This window comes from Pinus tabuliformis, chromosome 7 (genome assembly GCF_031772625.1).
Source record: "Pinus tabuliformis cultivar Carrire ecotype Pingquan chromosome 7, CPIR1, whole genome shotgun sequence".
Lineage (NCBI taxonomy): Eukaryota > Viridiplantae > Streptophyta > Pinopsida > Pinales > Pinaceae > Pinus > Pinus tabuliformis.
The window spans coordinates 1,419,596,683-1,419,609,561 of record NC_142293.1 but is presented as its reverse complement, the minus strand read 5'-3'; the positions used below and the strand labels follow the sequence as shown (position 1 = coordinate 1,419,609,561).

The 12,879-nt window shown below is 35.3% G+C and overlaps 1 pseudogene; it reads left to right on the top strand.

The window, feature by feature from the left end:
* Window positions 1–12,022: 12,022 nt before the first annotated feature.
* Window positions 12,023–12,879, top strand: part of LOC149252984 (UDP-glucose 4-epimerase-like) — a 93,732-nt pseudogene continuing 92,875 nt past the window's right edge.

The window sequence follows — 12,879 nt, the reverse complement described above, 5'->3', positions numbered from 1 at the left end:
TTGAATATCTGATTTAAGGCCATCCCAAAAAAATTCCTTCTTAACCCTGTGGTAAGTTTTTAAAAATCTTGAGTGCCCTCCTAAGGGAGAAGTGTGCAATTCCACAAGAATCTTTTGTTTTAGCTATGAATTCTTACAGAGGTATAAGCGATCTTTGTACCATAACGAATCATTTTGCAAGCTAAATGTATCAGAAGTACTGGAATCTTGTTGTAGCTTTCGAATAAGTGCCCACACTTCTTCGTCATTCTTCCATTCCTCCCTTGCTTCTTTTATCCAATCTGGTTGGATAATAGAAATGGCACACAACAATGCTTCCACATCCTCATCCTTTCTTGAGAGTGCATCTGCCACCACATTTTGCTTCCCTTTTTTGTAGATGATTTCAAAGTCATAACCCAACATCTTTGTGACCCACTTTTGTTGCTCTTCAGAGGATAATCTTTGTTCTAAAAAGTATTTAAGGCTATCATGATCCATTTTTACCTTGAAGTGTCTTCCCATTAGGTAGGGTCGCCATTTATTAAGTGCATGGAGTATTGCCAACATTTCCTTCTCATAAATAGCTTTGCTTAAAAACTTTCCCTTGATTGGACGACTTTCAAAAGCAATGGGTGTTTCATCTTGCATTAGAACAACACCAATTCTATTTCCTGAAGCATCACATTCCACAATAAACGTTTTTGTGAAGTCCGGTGTAGCTAAGACCGGTGCTTGGCACATTGCCTCTTTAAGATGTTCAAAGGCCTTTGTTGCTTCCAGAGTCCATGAAAATGAATCTTTCTTCAATAATGTTGTTAGAGGTGCTACTATTCTCCCATAATTCTTAACAAACTTGCGATAATACCCTGTCAACCCAAGAAATCCTTGCAGATGCTTTTTGGATGTGGAGATTTTCCATTCCTTAATGGATTTAATTTTGCTAGGGTCTACCTTAACTCCTTCATGAGATACAATATGACCCAAATATTCCACCTCCTGGACTCCAAAGAAACATTTGGATCTTTTTGCATATAATTGTTTCTCCTCCAATAGTTGTAGCACCCTGTCAACATGTTCAACATGATCCTTTCAAGACTTGCTGTAGATTAGTATATCATCAAAAAATACTAACACAAATTTTCTAAGGAATGGTTTGAAAATTGAATTCATCAAACCTTGAAATGTTGAAGGTGCATTGGTAAGGCCAAAAGGCATGACCAAAAATTCATAATGACCCTCATGAGTTCTAAATGCCATTTTCGGAATGTCTTCAACCTTCATTCTGATTTGATGATATCCCGAACGAAGATCCAACTTGGTGAAGTAAATTGATCCATGCAATTCATCGAGTAATTCATTAATAACAGGAATGGGGAACTTATCTTTAATAGTGAGCTTGTTGAGCTCCTTATAATATGGACACATGCACCATGATCCATCCTTCTTGTGCACCAATACTACTAGAGCTGAGAAAGAACTTTGACTCGGTTGAATTATACCAGCCTCTAGCATTTCTGCAACCATACATTCAATTTCACTTTTTTGGACATATGGATATCGGTACGGCCTAATGTTTGGAGGAACACTTCCTAGAATCAGATGAATAGCATGATCATGATCACGGATAGGTGGGAGACCCTTGGGAGTCTCAAATACCTTGGAATGATTGTCCAATACTTTTTGGAGATCTGGAGAAATAGATGATTCCAATGTGGAAACATCTAGCGAGCATAATTGTGAAATTACACCTCTTTGCTCCTTTTTTAGAAGCTTTGCCATACCATGAGAGCTGATTATCTTTCCTGGTTTCCCTGAAATTCCCCTTAATTCAACTTCCTTTCCTTCCGTAGAAAATTTGATGAAAATTTCTTGAAAATTAAAAGCTATTGTACCTAAGGATTGTAGCCATTGGACTCCTAGTACAACATCCGCACCTCCGATTGGAATGGAAAGCATTGGGCTAGTCAATACATATTCTCCCATGGATAGCTTGATATTATGGAACTTTCCAGAGCAATTTATTGTTCCTCCATTTGCAATCATCACTTGACACTCTGGTGCTGGATATAGGAAGCAATTCAATTCTTTTGCTACCCTACAATGAACAAAATTGTGGGTGCTTCCTGAATCAATCAACACTATTACCTTTTTCTTCTTGATTTTTCTTTCTATCTTGATGGTTTGAGGAGTGGTAATTCCCGCCAATGCATTACAAGATATGGTTGGATTTATTTTTTCTTCATCTAGGCTTTGTTCCTGAAGTATATCTTCTTCTTTTGACCTTTCTTGCTCCTTTTCTTCTTCCTCTTCACAATCTATGTAGAATAATTTCTTCTCAGCACACTTATGACCTTTAGTGTATTTGCTATCACAACTGTAACAAAGCCCTTTTTCTCTTTTTTCTTCCAATTGTTGTGGTGTCAACCTTATAGGTTGTGGAAGACTAGGGGCAACAACACTTCCATCTTTATAGTTATGAGTGGTATGCTTCTGGTTGCCATAATTTTGCTTTCCATTTTTCTTGCTAACCTGAATGCCTTCTCTAATGAGTCAGGTTCCCAAAGGTGAAAATCATGTTGGATATTATCCTTTAAAGACCCTATGAACACATCAATCCTATGCTCCTCTGGAATATCTTTTACCCTTATGTTCAATTTTTGGAACTCCTCAATGTGCTCCATTACTGAACCCTTTTGTTTGAGACTTATCAATTGGCTAAAAAAAGTGTTGCTTTTTGTATCTTCATAATGTGCTATCAATTCTTCCATAAAAATTACCCAAGTGATAAATTATTTACGAGAGAAAAGCCATTGATACCATACAAATTGATTTGGTTCCAAATATACAGTTGCCATACGTACCTTTTGTGCGTTTTGCACATTATTGAGATCGAAGAATTGCTCCATCTGTAATATCCATGTGGCGGGATCCTTGCCATCAAACTTCCTCATATCGATTTTTGGAATATGGTGATTCTTCAATCCAACATTAGCGTCTATGGAATCATGATTAAAATTTCTTTTGTTCTCATCATGGGTTTCCTTTACTACCTTTTCACCATTAGTGACCCTTTCTTGTAGTAACTTCTTCAATTCTTCCATGTCTGTCTTCATATCTATCTTCAAATCTGCCATGTCTCTCTTCAAATCATCCATCTTAGCTTCCATGCCCTTTATCTTAGATTCCACGCCATTTATCTTAGATTCCACGCCACTTATCTTGGCTTCTGTTAGCTTTTGTGAGCGTGACATTTGTTGCACTTGTTCTTGTAATTTTGATATATCATGTAGTATTTCTTCCTCTTCTTCATGGGTCATGCTAGAGCTTTCAGGTTCCTTACTAGGTGTTTTCATTTTCTTTCCTCGGGGCATCAGTTACCGATAATAATGATTTACTATGCCCTTTGAATTTCGTTAAACCAAGCTTACACAAAAAAAAAAAAAAAAAAAAAAAAAAAAAACTACACAGCTTTTTTCACTTTATAGAAGCCTGATATTGAATCTGATGTATCTCTATAATTTCGGATCATCCAATTATGAAATTGCTACTTGTAGTAGCCTTCTGCGTCCCCTTTCCAATGCCACAAGTCTGAGCCAAATTGGATTCTCCAAGGAAGAGTTATGTGAAATCTCCCACAGTGACTGGTTTTTAGACTGGTTCAGTAGAGCGAACTTGTACGACGTGGCACGAGTCACTGTTTCAACCTTTGAATCTGAAACACACACAAACGAAACTACAGTCCATTCTCTTTCTGTAACTTCTTACGAAATTTCAATCCTATCCCCAGAGAGAAATTTATGACGATTTTCCCCAGGTCACCTGTTTTGAATGTAATTCAGGAGTCTGCAAAAAGACCAACTTCCTCAGATCATATCTCCCCAAATATCGCGCGAAAAGCTCTGAAATTCGGACCCAAGGTCCAGCGCGCTTTCTTCTCAAATGGGTTTTTTTTTGCGACTTCTGAAACGTCACAGAAAAAAGTTATAGCGAAAATTCCACGATGACCTGTTTGGAGCAGCGAAACCCTAGAATCCAAAGCTCTGATATCAAATGTTATGCACCCAGCTCAAGAAAAGATAGAGAGGATAGATCAACGCCTTAGAATTCAGCCTCTTCGAGGGAGAAACCTCCTTTACATTACATAAATGAACAATTCTTCGATGACACAAATGACAAAACCTCCTTTCTATATATAGGAGTCTAGGGAGTCACAATATAATCCAGCCGACCTAACAATAATATTATAAAGCCACAAAAATAACAATAGAGGGATTCTATGGGGCACAGAAATAACAATATGGGGCACAAAAATAACAATATGGGGGTAATAGGGGCACAACAATATAAATAATGGGTATAGCTACAATAGTAATGGGGTAATCACTAGTATTATAGGGACCCAACATCGTTCCTCACTCTTCTAAGCAGCATAGATACATCCTCACGACAACAGATTATTTTACTAAATGGGTAGAAGCAGTTCCTCTCAAGACAGCTAATTCTGAAAACATCATTGAATTCATAGATCAATTTATAATCGCTAGGTTTGGATTGCCAACGGCTTTAATATTTGATAATGCCTCATACTTTTCTGGGAATGCAATGACTGAGTTTGCACTTAAAACAGGGTTCAAACTGAAATATTCGGCCAACTACTATCCACAAGGTAATGAATTGGATGAGTCAACAAATAAAAACCTAATCAGGATTATTAAAAGAAAATTTGACCAGAACCAAAAGAATTGGCACAAAACTTTGGTAAATGATTTATGGGCAGATAGAATAATGAAGAATGCTTCAATCGGCACTTCCCCCTTTAATTTAGTTTATGGGAAGGAAGTGGTTCTCCCAACTCACTTAGTGATCCCCTCCTTGTCTTTAGTACAATACATTGATGAAGTATCTACTTCCTCCTTACAATTAAGACAAATCGAAATAATTAAACTAGAAGAACGACGAGAACAAGCTAAGAAAACCCATGCTCATCACCAAGCGCTAATAAAATCCTCTTTTGATTCAAGCATAATGACTAATTTTTTTTTTCAGATGGGAGATCTAGTTTTGAAATGGGATAAGGCTCATGAAGAAAAGGGAAAACATACAAAATTTCAGAAGATGTGGCTTGGCCCTTTTCAGATTGTAGAATTCATAGGCCCATCAACGTTTGTGTTGTAGGATTTAGCATGTAGAAGGGATTCTTTGCTTGTTAATGGACAGATCCTTAAAATATATTTTCCATAGAAGTTGATTCTTCTATTTTGTAGGATAGTTTTAGTTTTTCTTCTTTTCTTTCTTATAAATAAAACCAGTTGTAGATGGTTACTACAGGGGTTCACGAAAAAGACACCAATTCTCTATCAGATTTTGATTTTTTTTTTGCTTGTACAAATAGTAATTTTTTTTTTCAAAAATCTGATCTTTATTATTGACAGATAGAGTTACTTTAGCCTAGATATGATACTAGTTTCAACTTCAAAAAATTTGATGAAAGCAACCTTTAGCAAAAATTTGTTTTGTATCAGCACAATGAAAGGTATTAATAATAAAATAAAGATTCTCTGTAAAAATGCTGTTTTCAAACTCTATTATTTTCGTCCAGAGCTTTCTTAAGGAAAAACAATGATTTCCTCCCTGCTAAATAAAATCGCAGCATTCAGAGGAACAATCTGAGAAAACACTATATCTCAAAGAATAAGAGGTCTCATCACGAGCCGGTTTATCATGATCACAGATATTATAACTTGCTGACTTTGCCAATACTGTCCACCAAAGCAGGGCAACAACTCAAGATTGTTGCAATCAAAAGACAAGGGGTCTCATCACAAACTAGCTTGTTCAGCAAAAGTGTAAATCAAGTGAATGACTGTGTCATAATTTGGCCACCAAACCAAGACATTGTTCTTTAGAGAATAAAAAAGGAAAAAGTGTCAAAATGGGTTTTTCTCTGAAAAGTTGTAAATAGCCTTAAGCAAGATAAAGGATCATTGCTAGGTAGCAGGTAACCCTGTCGAGGCTATGGACGCCTACTGGCAACAGAGGCTCTACCTATGACAAATGAGCATATTTTAAAAGCCAGCACACAGAGAAGACCTTATTTTATCTTTAAAAGACCAAGTAATGGCTAATGTAAATACAAGGACAAAGCCTAAGGAAGCAAAAAATTGGAATAGAAAAAGTTTGAAATAAAATATCATTGATAGGATAAGGCATAATGTACTCTATCTGTCCATAAAAAAATTTAGACTTATGAAAATTTTTCTGCTTTGGAAGTTAAAAATTCAATAGAAAAACAGAGATAACTGGTTCTTCCCAGTGAATCGCCATTGTTGTGGCCACCAACAACCCCCCTCTTTGTTTGGTAGTAGCAATCACACCAAGAAAATGGGGACCCTTAATAAAAAATCCAAAAAACATTTTATTGTATTCAACTCCTTAAAACTGTATCACATTGCGAGAAGAGAATAAAACATTTTCTTATGAGCATAATAAACTGCGAAGAAGCAACGCAAAATTCATCGCATCACATACATTATGAAGCGCTCTTAAATGAAAAATCTTAAGAAATCTCTGACGGCCGATATGCGACGTCGCATATCGCAACATTGCGTAAGCAGCACACTATGATTGAATGACTAAGTGCGATCTGCGATCTGCGATGCTGCGATCTGCGATGAATGCGATTTGTGATAAATGCGATCATGGATTTTTGTGATGACACATCTTGACGACGCGATCTGCGATGCGAGTCGCAGAAATCACCCATCGCAAATTTTCCTCGGTGCAGTATTTAAGGAAAGTTGTCCGTAAATCAAAATTGGGCACGCGCCTTAAAAGAAATTAATGAATGTACGCCAAAGTATTCAAGAAGGACAGTTTTGTGTTTTTCGAAGAGTCAGTTCGCTATGGGTTTCATGATTTGATACATTCATAAGAGCTTAAAGCTTTCATGTCAATCTTTATTATCATTACTCTTTTCCTTTGCGTAAACTATAAGATAGGAAATAACATGAAGCAATGTGCAGGAAACATCTAAGGAAAAGCGGAAAGCGTCAATGCTCGGAGAACAGAGAAGAGATGCCTTCATAAACGGATGCCGCATGCAAGAGGACCACAGATTCCAGAGTATCACTCAACAGATGCTGATGTCAATAGGCCATCCAACGCTCAGAGTCAAAAGCACACAAAAGCAGCATGTTTACAAAAGATCCTGAAGCTTATGCCCAGTAAAGGAAAAAAGGCGCTAAAGAAGCAAAACGAACCAAAAAATCCCAGAACAAAGTACAGAGGTAGTTTTTGATGCAAAAAATTGTTTAGAGAGCAAAGTCCCTAACCTGTTCAGTCATTCGCAAGGCCGGAAACCGAAATAGCAAAAGCAGAATCAGTTTGAGAGAAATTTGGGTTATTACCAAGTATACACGCGGTAAATACACCTAGCTAGAGGAAGATTCTCGAAAATATCTTCTAGTTTACCAGAAAGTGGTGCCAGCGCTTGTTATTTCTATTTTCATAGCTCAAACGAAAGCAGAAGGTGACCAACCGACTCTTCCCAGGCGAATGTTGCATGCTTGCAGCACTGAGGAGCAAATACAGAAATGGTTAGGAATTAGATTCAATTTTTAGAAATAGTTTTGCTTTAGCAGAAGGGCGGTCATTTAAAAACCGTATCTTAAATTTATTAGGAGAGGGGTCCAAAAATTTGTCAAAAAACTTGTCCTCAGAACATGCACTTTTGCTAAGGATTGGTGGAAAAGATTTGAAGCTCCATGAAGTTTACTAATGTATAAGTTCCAAGAGAAGCTCAAACTCATTAAAGAACATATCTAAAAATGGAACCAAGAATAAATTCACAACACTGTTTAAGGAAAAAAGAGGCATGAGGGACAACTGGAGGTAGCTCAACAAAAATACATCCTAAAAACACACACCTAGGAATTGAATCAGAAGGAAGGGAGATTATTGCATTGTTGGGATGATGAATAAGGTAGGAATAAATCCTATGGAGACAAAATTGAAGAATTAACTATCTAAAAGAAGGTGAATGTATTACCCGATTCCTCCAAAATATATTCCCAATCATGAGCATCAAAATCAAATTTTCTTCTTGAGAATCTCCAATGGGAAAAGAATAAATATCCAATATGATATTTAGAAATATCTTAAAATGTTCAACAACAATATATTAAAATATTTAGTTCATCATTGCCTCTTAATCGTTGGGAAGATTTTGCAGCATATCCCCAAAATTATCAGTGATGATCATAATGTTTCCCTAATGTAGGAAGTTATGATGTGAGAAGACGAAGAGGGAGTCACGAGTCTTCAAAAAAATAATGTTTCAAGCCTAGATGGTTTCACTTCATATTTCTTCCATTCTTATTGGTATTTTATAGGGGAGGATATTCATACTCTCTTGGAGGAATCACATTGTTCTCAAACAATCCTCACAACACAAAGTTCCATCTTAATTACTTGCATCTTGAAGATGGTGGAGGATATGGATCCAAGTGTATTTGGACCCATTTTTTGTGAAATGACATATATTAAATTATTTCCATGATCATACCCAATATAATGAAGCCACTTCTTTCTACCTTAATCTTTAGAGAGTAGTTAATATATGTCAAGGGAAAAAAAAACTGATGGGATTGTCATGGCTCACGAAATCATTCACTCCATGAAAAGGATAAACAAAGACGGTATGATAATCAAATTCAATTTTTCCAAAGCCTTTGATAAACTAAATTTATCTTATCTCTTCATATTCTCAAATATTTTGGCTTCTCTGACCAATGGAAAACTTAGGTCTCAACTATGTTTCCATTTTTCGTCAATTTTGATCAATGGGTTAAATTTATATCCCTTTGCAGCCTCACAGGGAATCCATTAGGGTGATCCAGTGACCCCATTCCACTTTTTCTTATTTTTTGAAAGGCCTCGGTCACTACATGAAGGTAGCGGTACTAAAATGTGAAATCAAGGGAATTAACCTAAGGATGCATATGGAGCCCATGACCCAACAAAAATTTTTAGATGATAAAATGTTGATGGGTCTTCTTACCCTCCATGAAGTGCTTTCTCTCCAACCAATCCTATATGATATCATGAAATCCTTCAAAACCCCCATTAAGTCCTCCAAGTCATAAGTCATTTTCATTAACACACCTACATCAATTCAATCTCACGTTTCTAGAGTCATGGGCTTCTAGTGAGCCACCCTCCTTATCATTTAACTTGGTACTTACCTTGTGGATAATTCTTTAAAAACAATCCATTCACAAGATATTTTGGATAAATTGAAACCAAGCCATATAATTGGACATTCAAATCATTGAACCTTGTTATAGTTCTCATTCTTCTAGAATATATTATGCAAGCCTTGCTTATTTATAGAATATCATTCCTAGTAGCTCCCAAATAGGTTTTTAGCTCTATCCAAAGAATATACATATCTTTTATTTTGGGTGATGGTAACACAGAACAGAAGTTGGCACTAGTTTCTTGGGACAAAGTTTCCTTCCAAAACATTGTGGTGGACTTGCGCTAAGAGATTCAAAAAAAAAAAAAAGTAATGGGGTAAAATTTTTGGTAGCGATCACTCCACGAAGGTGATGACCTATCGAAATTAATATGGAACAATAAATATTTCATGTGAAAATTCTTGTCTCCAAGTCTTTCTCCCTTAAACATACATCTAACTCATTAATATGGAACCTAATAGATAAAAAAAAATAGCTTGTCCAAAAGTACTCATTATGGAAAATACATAATGGGGGTTAGCCTAAAAGATGCAAGGATTCTTGGGAGAAACTTCACTCCCAAATAGTAGAGAAACTTTTAGCCTACAAGTTCCCATGAAATTTTCACATAATTTCCATGTCATAATATGTAAACTAATCAAAATGCTTTAAATTTAAAATGAGGTAGATATAAATATTTTGGAGGGAAAAGAAGAAAACCTACGTTTTTAATGGTATTTTTGTCTTATATCCTTATAGGTTTACTCAAATTTCAAGTGTAGACACTCATTGGATGTGGAATTAATTTTTTCATCGAACGGGTACCCATTTTGCATACTTTTGAGAAGAACCACATTGATAAAAACTGAATATACATTAAAACAACGTGTTCAACATGTTTTTTTAATGTATCTTCATTTTTTTTTTATTAATGTGGGTCTTCTCAAGTGTATCCATCATGGGTACTCATTAGATGTGTAATCTAATTCCACATCCAACGAGTGTGTAAAATTTAAATTTGAGTAAACCTATAAGGAATAAGCCAAAAATACAATTAAGAAAAGTAGCGTTATTATTTTCCCTCTAAAATTAATAACTCTTATTTTATTATTTTAACTATTATTTTATTATTTTTTCTTATGAGGCCGCGTTAAGGCTGAAATTTCCTCTAATGATCCTCGCTCCTTTTCCCTAAGTTGATAGTACTCATGAAATAAAAATATTAATGTAAGTGGCACACTACTGGAAGACTCACAACAATAATTCTACTTGTAGGATCTAGAAATGCAAGGAAGAAAGGGGTTTGACATCCCCCAAGAAGAATGGCATGCTCTTGAACATGATATTTAATAAATAAATATCCCCATAATAAATGGCCCTCACAAAATAAGATGGGGTTAAAGCCAACAAGAATGTTCCCAATAAGGGACACTTACTCTTTCATTATCATAGATAACTTACCTCGTAAAGATAAAATATGGTCATAGATTTGGAATGGAAATTGGTGGCCAAATATAGCACACTTCCTTTTTATGTTAGCTCACAAAATAAAACTAGCATGGGATCACCTCCAAAGAGGAAGCTTTGAGGGCCCCTCCTATTGCCACCTTTATAGAGAACAACTAAAAATAATGAATCATCTCTTTAAGGAATGGTCCCATGTATAGTATCCATGGGCATAAATTGCATAATTATTAAAGCAATAAAATCATCACCCTCACTTGGATATAGTAAAAAGTATCCCTTCCTAAAGAAATATTGTGTTCAAGTGTCCTATAGTAAACAAATATTAGACGTTGGCTCTTGTATTTATTCTCTAGTCCCTTTAGAAGGAAAGGAATGAAAAAAATTTAAATGACTCTTGAGGTACTATCCAAACATTTGGACTCAGAACATTTGTATTATGAGATAATATATCCTTGTCCCATGATGATTAGTGGATGATTAGCCCTCCTCCCCAGAGGGATATTTCATTCTCTCTACTATTTGAATATATAAACCAGTCTGTATCCAGTTTCCATGAGTGTTTAAAATATGTAATACAAATTTTCCAAAATTTTCATCTCCCCCACCATAAGTCTTCATGAAATAAAATTCTGATTGTGCCTCAAAAGGAAATAAAATATTTATTCGTTTTGGAGGAATATTCAAAAACCATAATGGAAACCCTCTTTTTCTCATAGATATATTTATGGGTATCAATAGTGACAACGCTATGGAAATTTTCACTCTAGAAAAGGGTCTTTGGGTGGCTCAATTGCAAGACTTCCATAAACTCATCAACGAGGGAGATGCATGCTTAGTTATCAAAACTCTTAAAAATTTACAAAATGGATCTCATATTGAAAAAAAAAAACTTCTTTCTAGTGAATGGGTAACTGTATAGTCATAATCACATAGCTTCTTACTGAACTCTAGGTACTTATTCAACATGATGCATACTCAGATTTAGTTCATGACTCCTCTCTTAAGGTTGACTACCTCAATCTTATATTTAAAGATTAGGACTATCCCTCCTCAACCTTAGATACAGGCTCAACATATTCCCCACCTAGGAATGATAATCAATCCAAGGGAATCAAGAAGAACCCATCAATGCACATAGATGCCTCTAATTCTATTCCATATGGCATGATCAACAAAATTGTTTTCCTACTATGTTGGATGTAGTACTCCAACTTTTTCCTGGTTTTTGGTTATTATATGAACATGTTAACTGTGCCAAAAAATTAGGCTTTTTTCACAAGAATTTTCAATTATTTCTATGATGGTATACAAATGGTTTTTTCACCATTATCTACAATTATGGCCAACCCAAGGTGATTCCCTTTCTAGAATAATTCTAACTTTCTGTAATGAATCCCTATGGATGCACTAAGTTTTTCCTTGAAATGATATCCCATAATATTTATAAGGTAGATATATAGTGGAGAGTATTTTTGTTGATGTACTTGAACCCAATTGGAGCTCACCCAAGTGGCTAGATTGGTAAATATCTAGAGGTAATTCCAAATAACCTCATGCCTTTCATCCAATAAGTGGCTGAGTGTAGGAAACCAATGCTGAAGTTATATTGTAATGATTACCAAAAAATGTAATATACAATGATTATAGATTAAAATGGTGTGGTAGACTTGGCTTATGGCCATAATTTTGTGCGTCAAAATCCATTTAAAGCAAGTGACATAGGTTGTATATCTTGTAATTTAGGAACTATAGATGGTATCTCTATTCTTGAAATGGAAACTACATTTGAGAAGGCATCAGGAGAGAACATTCTTGTCGACATCTGTTTGAGGTGGCCAGGAGATGCTACAATTGTTTATGCCTTTACAGTTAGGGATGAACATGAATAGGGTTGGAAGGCTAAACATGGGATAGAATAAATTTGTAGAGATCAATATTGTTGGGAAAAACAAAATCCATGGGGTTGCATTGTCCATGATAGTGCAAATTGTTATGTACATTATTTTTTGTCAAATAGAATTTGTTATATTCACACTCACACAAAAAAACATTGATAGAAGCGATAATAAATCATTTGTAATTCATTTAATTCAAATATATAACATTTTAAAAAGAAATTAATAATGAAAAAAATAAAATCCATCATAAATAAAATATTTTGGTGCCCATATTAAGTAAAAAATTTCAATGTCAA